This window comes from Euphorbia lathyris, chromosome 9, assembly GCF_963576675.1.
Source record: "Euphorbia lathyris chromosome 9, ddEupLath1.1, whole genome shotgun sequence".
Lineage (NCBI taxonomy): Eukaryota > Viridiplantae > Streptophyta > Magnoliopsida > Malpighiales > Euphorbiaceae > Euphorbia > Euphorbia lathyris.
In genome coordinates this window covers 17,673,437-17,681,351 of record NC_088918.1, presented here as the reverse complement: position 1 = coordinate 17,681,351, position 7,915 = coordinate 17,673,437, and the positions used below count along the sequence as shown (strand labels likewise).

The window sequence follows — 7,915 nt, the reverse complement described above, 5'->3', positions numbered from 1 at the left end:
TCAATAGCAGATATATAGATTGGTGTTGGGAAAAAAAAAATCTCATATGAGACATGAACATATTATTCCACTATTCCAGATATTATTGCAGAGATAAAAATAACCTTTTTTATATAAACCTATCAGATGCAAAAAAAAATCACTTGACCAAAGGATATTTTCAGTCACATCGGTAAACGCCGGCATCGTCCCTTCAGCACCGCCACCAAACTAGAATTGTTGCGTCTCTGGGGGCTCAGCCACCACGACCAGCGTCCCTTGAGCCACCGAAGCTTCTCTTTTTTTGTTCACCTCCTCCATGTTTTTATCAATTGCGGAATTAAGATCACGCAAATCAATAAGGTTCACATTGATCAGGTTTTGTCCGGTGATGCCTTGGAATATCAGCCGAGTTACCTCCTTGTCCCGGTTCTCCTTTCTCTGCTTTGCCAGCTGTTCATTTGCCTTCCTGATTCTCTTCTTGAGAAAACCCTCATGTTGAGTTCGGTCCGGTGACGGCCAAACCTCCGGCTGAGAATCAGAAGTGCTGTAAATAATAACACAGCCAGTAATATCACACAGGGTAGTTAATTCGTTTATCTTCTTCAATAAATCAATAACCATTAATTCCTCTATATGTTTGGATATGTTTAGGAAAGAGAATGGGGTAAAAGGAATCCAATTCCCTAGAGGGCATGGGGTAATGGCTTAACCTAAAGTGGGTAAAGGGAATGAGTTTTTTTTTAAACAAACAAGAACAAAGAGAATGAACCTCTCATTCCCATTCTCATTCCTAAAGACCCCAAACCAAACGGCCCCTGAAAGAAATATGGGAGAATGTTTTTCTTAATTTTATTTCTCTTTAATTTGTGCTTCTTCACTTTTAACTTATACAAGATATATCTATTTATACTACATGAAAAATGTAACTATTACAAATCTAATAAATAACATTTAATAACTCTTCATGACTAATTAAGATTCTAACTTAACATCACATAACTTTTTATAAGTTATTCTAAAGTAACTTAATAACAATCAACTTAAAGACTATTATTTATAAATTTATTATTTCTACTTGTTTCTTATTTTTTTTCCTCTGATGAAATTCAGAAAAATGGAAGCTGTTTTGAATTGGATTTGAAGCTTGTCTCTCATTCTAGTATTTATAGGGTTAATAGAAGAATCTTGGTTGGCATTTGTTGGACATTTTAATATGACAGTGAAATCTTGCTTGGCACTTTAGAGCATTGTTTGGCTTTTTTATACTTGATATTTGCTTCACTCAAATTTAAATTCAATAACCCAGTAAAAACCAATGCAGTTTTTTATTTTTTCAAAAATATTAATTAAAATAACATTTTCTACTAGTGTTAAAGAAACATGAGAGAAATTATGCTTTTCTTTTTTTTTTGGTAAGAAAGGAAAGGAAAAAAACAAAACCAACAAAAAACCTACACCGGGATCAGTCTAGGAAGGCTGACTCCAATCTTATCCTCTAGGAGAGAAGGCAAAAGAAAAGAAGGAGGAACAGATAGGGTAGAAACACCTAACATTCTCCCATGCCCAGCAACTGCTAGGAGAAATTATGCTTTTCTAAATACAAATTATTTAGTTTAGTTCATTATTTAACATTTTTTTATTAAAACATTATTTGTAAAAATTTTAATTTAGTATTAAATTGTTGTTTTTTTAATCAACTATTAAATTCTTGTTATATACATATTTTACTTTGATATGATATTTTATTTTGTGATAAAAAAATTTAAAATATTAATTCTATTCTTTGAATTAATTTTGTTTTTTTTAAATAATTTTCATGTTGAAGTATATTTTTGTGGTATTAAAATATTATCTTGTTGAATATAAAAATTTGTTTATTCGGTAACAACTAAATACAAAAATTGCAAGATTAATTCTCAATCATCACTTATTCGATCTCTCAAACCTGCAACAACAACTCTTATAATAGGTTGAAAGATATTAGAAGAGAAAAAAAACTACATCTTGAATAGATGAAAATATATTTTTAGAATCTAAATTTAATAGGGTTTTGTATTTAAAAGGTGAATCCACATCCACAAAAAGAAGGAAATTCAAAAGTCTTAATACACCATTTGTCACCTGAACTTGCACTACAAAAAAAAGGATTTTCAGAGACGACAAAAATCGTCCCCAAAAATATGAAAATTTGTCCCCTATACTTTCAGGGACAATTTTTTCGTCCCTATTTTTCGTCCTTGTTTCCTCCGTCCTTGATTCTATAGGGGACAAAAAACATGATGTCGTCCTCATTCTTTGGGACAACTGTCGTCCCCATTCTTTGGGAGGATTATCGTCCCCCTTCTTAGGGACAACATTTCATCCTCGTTCTTAGGGACGACTGTCGTTCCCGTTCTTAAGGACATCTCATCCCCGTTCTTACGGACGACTGTCGTCCCCGTTCTTAGGGACAACATCTCATCCCCGTTCTTAGGGACAACATCTCATCCCCGTTCTTAGGGACAACATCTCGTCCCCATTCATAGGGACGACTGTCGTCCCCATGTAATAGTGACATATTTCTGTCCTTACAATAAAGAACGACACACGCCCTAAAAAAAATAAAAATGTTAATTATTAATTTAAACCGGTAAATTTACGGGTTCATTTTTCAACATCAACCATAATCAGTAATTTACTGGTTCATTTTTCAAATAAACCATAACCTCATTTATAAACATAAATAAAACAAAAAAAATCAACACAAAATGATTTATTATGTAACCTTAATATTCAACAAAAAATTATTAGAAAAAAAGGAACTACGTCCTTCCCAAATAACATTGGTTCTATATGTTCCACCATCATTCTTAAGATCAATCTAACGATATCCCCTTTAGCTTTAAATCGTTTCATTCTTCTCAAATCCTTCACTGCAAATGAACACAGAAAATGTCATATAACATTTGCCTTCCTAAATCAAATAATTACTATCAACATCACTCCCAAAATGATAACTACATAATTAGTGTATTATGTTTTGAGAAGGGAATTAGTGTAATATTAACACCACTGAAATTTAAGTTTTACATTGTTGATGTTTGCACTGATCTTATGAGTTCTCATACAAAAAGTACCAGCTTGACTAGGCATTTTGTACTGTTGATCTCTTATTTCTATTCACATTATGTTGTAAATAAATAAATCAAATGTAGCCTAACAGTTGTAAACAAATAGCCAAAATTACCTTCAAATTTTTCCTTCATTCATTAGCATCTTAGTAAGCATTCATCGTGTTAATATCTTCATCATCACTTTGTGCTTCTTAGGCATAAACTAGAAGGTTCAACTCCACTTCAGGTCTTGTGGATCCAATCAACCAAATTCAAGAATTTCACAATACTGTCAGCTGAACCTGAAAATTTAACAGCATGTCACAACCATGTTCTGTATTTTAGAAAAATTGAAGAAAGCATGTAGATCAGGATTGTCTGCTTTCTACTTTAAATAGAGCCAATTAAATTGGAAGAACATAAATAAATTTACCTGAGACAAATGAGGATAAAGGCCATTAATCAACCCTCAGCCACATCATTTAAAGCAAAGACAACAACTTCCCTATCTTTCAGGGCCTCATCACCCTTAGCAGACAACTTGGCCTGCAAATATTTCCAAAGTAAAATTAAGTTGAGGAACGCATAGCTTAGAGTTAGAAGGGAATAATTCAGTGCAATCTTCAAATTGAAATAGCTAATCATATTCTGCTTTAACATAAACTTGAAGGTAGTCAACATGTGCCGGCAAACCCATAAAATCAAATGAGCAATTAGCATACCCAGAATATTCAGAACAGTTAACTTCACTGCCAGAATCTGCAGGATAACCATTCTGAGTTCTTTTATATCCTTTTTCAATTAAGTGGATGCGGGAACTGTACCCTAGGAATTTAAGTATTAATTAGACACCATTATTGAATTTACAAAAAAAAACTGGAAAGATAAAACACTCAATATCTCAGAAGAAACTACCTTAGCTCGTGGAAATATTCCACCTGATGTACTAAAGAACCTGTGCATCAAAATTAAAACCTGAAATTTCAAGAAGCACCAATTAATAGACTAAAAATAGAAAAAAAAGTATATCAGTTATTTCTATTGGCAGAACAGAAAATAAAGTACTAAAGCAATTAAGAATTCAGTTGAAGATTATAATAATTTCATGTACATTACCCATATAACAATATTTGAAGTATTTTAAGAGCTATAAAATGTAATCCACGTACCTTAGCTTTCGACAAATTAGGCCAAGAGAAAAAAGACGTGGATAAAAGGTGCAACAATCAAAGTCAGAGCTAAGGATCCAATAAAATGTATCCAAGTACCTTAGCTTTACCTGCATCTCAATCCACTAAGTTGGCAAGCTTTCTACCGAAACTGCTAATCAACTTTTCATCTTGGGAAATGCTAGTAATTGAAGCCATTGCCAAATAACATTTCCTGTGAAATTAAGAAACATAAAAAAGTGAACATTCTGTATTCATGTTAACCAGAAAGAAGCAAAGTCATGTCACCAGAAATGAACAGTGCCATAAATCCTTTTCTTTTCTATTCCTTTACATTTTATGAAATTGCCAGCCTAAACTATACCAGTTTATAAATGATGTTCGCATTTGGTAAAAAAAAATTGGATTCTCTGTATCATAATCTGCAAGTAGATGCCGACAGTTTGAACATCAAGTTTAAGCAAACACACACAAAATATCTTAGAATATTATGAATCACAATATAATTTATAGACACCTTCACACATGCGAGGCAAATGGGACAAGCATCCTCTTCTTCGAGTACTGAAAATGTTTCTTGTAGTTTTGATATCCTCTGCTTCTTTGGAGACTCTGGCAATGAACTTGCTGAAGTTCTGCAATTTAGATCGTCAATAGACTCGCATGTTGCTGAAGTATCAAGGATTCCACCACTAACAGATTCAAAATCTGATGATCAAATATTAAGAGCATCAAAGCAATAATCAATTTTGTGAAATATTCAGACAAAAAACATTCCAATTAAGCCTTAATGAGCAGCCAAATGGTTTGAAAAGTTCCTTGGCAGTAACTATCAGCAATACTCCAAATAGGATACCGACAACTGTCTAAGTAAAGTATAAGCAACAAGTAATTTTTAAAATTCCTGAAATCTGAAGTTGCAGTTAAAAAATCCTTATTTGGATAGTATTTTCTCCATGCCATTCCGTGTTGTCAAAATCAATCACTACAAATATATGGTAGTGATGAATGATCAATCCATATATAACTTACAAAAATCAATACAGTGAATATTATTTTTTCAAAGTCCAAAAAATCATTTTGGTTGAAATATAACATATATGTATTGATTGCTTGAGTATAAGATAAGGTTCCCAATGGGGTAGCCAACTAAGGCTGGTCTTCGAATATCAAAAATTCAGCCTGCAGAATGATCCTCAGTATATCAATTCGTTTTTCTAGAACTAAAGTTGATGACAAGTTTTTTTCCCTAAAATATTAATGTTTAAAATTATGGACATTCTCCTCAATTCTTCATTCGAGTTTCAAGTGATTATACATACCTCTAGTCTCTCAGTTTAATAAAGCGATTGGTTTAATCCCCAATTTATTGACCAGGCTAAATATATTCTGATATAGATTCCAAAAACCTAAAAAATGTAAAAAAGAAATTACATAATTGGATTCAAATAACTTAAATTACAGTAAAATGCTCAAAGAATGATCAATTACCTTGGACACCAACATCATCTGGAGAACCTAAACCATTGCCATCGTCAAAGGCAGTTATCTTGAATTTGTCGATTAGTATTGAATTCATCGATCACGATTGGGAGGAGATGAAAGGAAGGAAAATGAAAGAACAGAGAAAGCCAAATGGAGAAGGAAAACGAATCGAAAGAACAAACGAGAGAGAGAAGGGATGTTTGGTGGCGCCGGTTGCAGACAAAGACGGTGTATCGAACTAGCATGGAGGGGTAGAAGAGCGAGAGAGAGAGATAGAAAGGATTAACCCTAAACAAAAAAGCCGATATATTAATTTCAATTGGGGAAAAAAGAAGATAACGTGTGTCGTCCCCTTTCCTTTTCAAAAACTAAATGTACAATATTTATTTTTTCAACTAACTAAATTCGTCCCCTTTTCTTAATTAAAAAAATCAGAGACAAAAAGATATAGTAGTCCTCTATACTAATTTAAAATTTATAATTGAGGACTAAAATTATAATTTGTCACCAACTAATTGTGCCTGTAAGTCTCATTTTTTGTAGTGTTGTCCAAAAAGCTTGAGCAACCCTCTGAATTTTCAAAGTGTCTCGATAGCTCATTTAACGTGTATAAAATGTCAAGTTAATTAGCTTCCTGAATTTGCGTAAAATGTAATCAATTGATCACTCGATTGCAAAAAAGTAAGTTAAATACGGAAGATGTATTCCACACATCTTAGAATGTTATTACATAATTTAAAAATAGATTAGAAATGAAGTTATTACTCGTTCAACTATAAAACTATTATTCTCTAATATTAGAACCGCATATGTCGAATTTATCGTTTTACTTTTTTTTAAGAAGTGTCTAATACTTTTTCAGTATTTAACTTACTTTTTTTTTGCAACCGAGTAATCAAATGATTACATTTTGAGCAAGTTCAGGAGGTTAATTGGATATTGTATGCAAGTTAACAGAGCTATCGAGACACTTTGAAAGTTTTAGGGGTTAATCAAGTTTTTTGGATAGGTTCATGGAAGCCAATTCAAAATAATAAACATGGAGAAAAAAATGGGCAGATGGGTAATGAAAAGTGTGTAATTATCCTTTTAGAAGGGTAAATTACACCCATGGCCCCTCAACTTTATTTATTTTAATTAACATTGTGACCACTGAACTTCAATTCTTAACGGCATGGCTACTAATTTTACACTTTTTAACATCGGTGGCCATTAAATTTTAACTAACTCCTCAAAGTGACCGTTAACGACCTCAAAATGAAAATATTCAAGAATTAAAATTGTTCAGAACGACATTTACCATGAAACCACATTTTTTGGAGTTTTCTCTCTCTAAAAATTCACTCTCTCCTAACAAAACAACACCTAAATGACGTCAAAACGAAAATTTTCAAGAATTAAAGTTCCTTAGAATATCATTAACGCTTTGGGTTTTTTATTTTTAGGCCGTCAACGGTCGTTTTGAGGCGTTGAGTGACCACCGGTATTAAAAAGTGTAAAATTCAGTGACCATACTGTTAAAAATTAAAATTCAATGACCATAATGTTAAATGGGCAAAGGTCAGTGGCTAGGAGTAATTTAGTAATTTACATGGAATTCCAAATTGATTTTGAGTTACTGTTCATTTCCATGTTCTACTTTAATTGTATAAAATAATTTGGTATAATGATAACTCTTTAAAGAATTATAGGATTATTATCATCATAAAGTTGCTTCATCTTAGTTTTTTTTCTTATTGGTTTTCGCATCTTGGTTTTCTCATCATAACGTAATTCAAGTCTTAGTTTTTGTTTGTTATTTCGTTTTTTAGTCTTTAGAATTCATATATAAAATTAATAAAATAATTACCTTTTTATTGTAATAAACTATAATATTATATTTTAGGTGGATTACACTAATTCATATCAAGCTGGATAGGTTTATCTTAGAAGACAAAACTCTGCTATCAAATATTTTAATCACAAATATTAAGTAGTTTATTTGGATTAGCTCTGTCCACGGATTCAGTACCCGCCCAGCCTTCCGAGACCCGTGCCTTTGGGTCGGACTTGGACAATAAAAATTGATCTCTAGTCCATCCGCATTAAAACCCGTCTATTTTTTGGGCGGGTTTGGGATAAATAAAAATAGCACGGACTGGCCCAGTCCGGCCCGCCTATTAATATTCATTAATAAATTTATATATT

The 7,915-nt window shown here is 32.3% G+C and overlaps 1 long non-coding RNA gene across 2 annotated transcripts; it reads right to left on the bottom strand.

Annotated features, from left to right (window-relative positions):
• Positions 1-2,711: 2,711 nt before the first annotated feature.
• On the bottom strand, positions 2,712-5,986 carry LOC136206884 (uncharacterized). Of its 2 annotated transcripts, XR_010676472.1 has the most exons (9): positions 5,735-5,986; positions 5,566-5,652; positions 4,761-4,951; positions 4,343-4,457; positions 3,990-4,049; positions 3,797-3,899; positions 3,508-3,620; positions 3,209-3,376; positions 2,712-2,894 (listed from the first exon to the last, which is right to left on the bottom strand). It is a non-coding gene; the product is annotated as an uncharacterized lncRNA (long non-coding RNA). The 2 variants fall into 2 exon arrangements; XR_010676473.1 differs by lacking the exon at positions 3,797-3,899.
• Between the last annotated feature and the right edge of the window lie 1,929 nt (positions 5,987-7,915).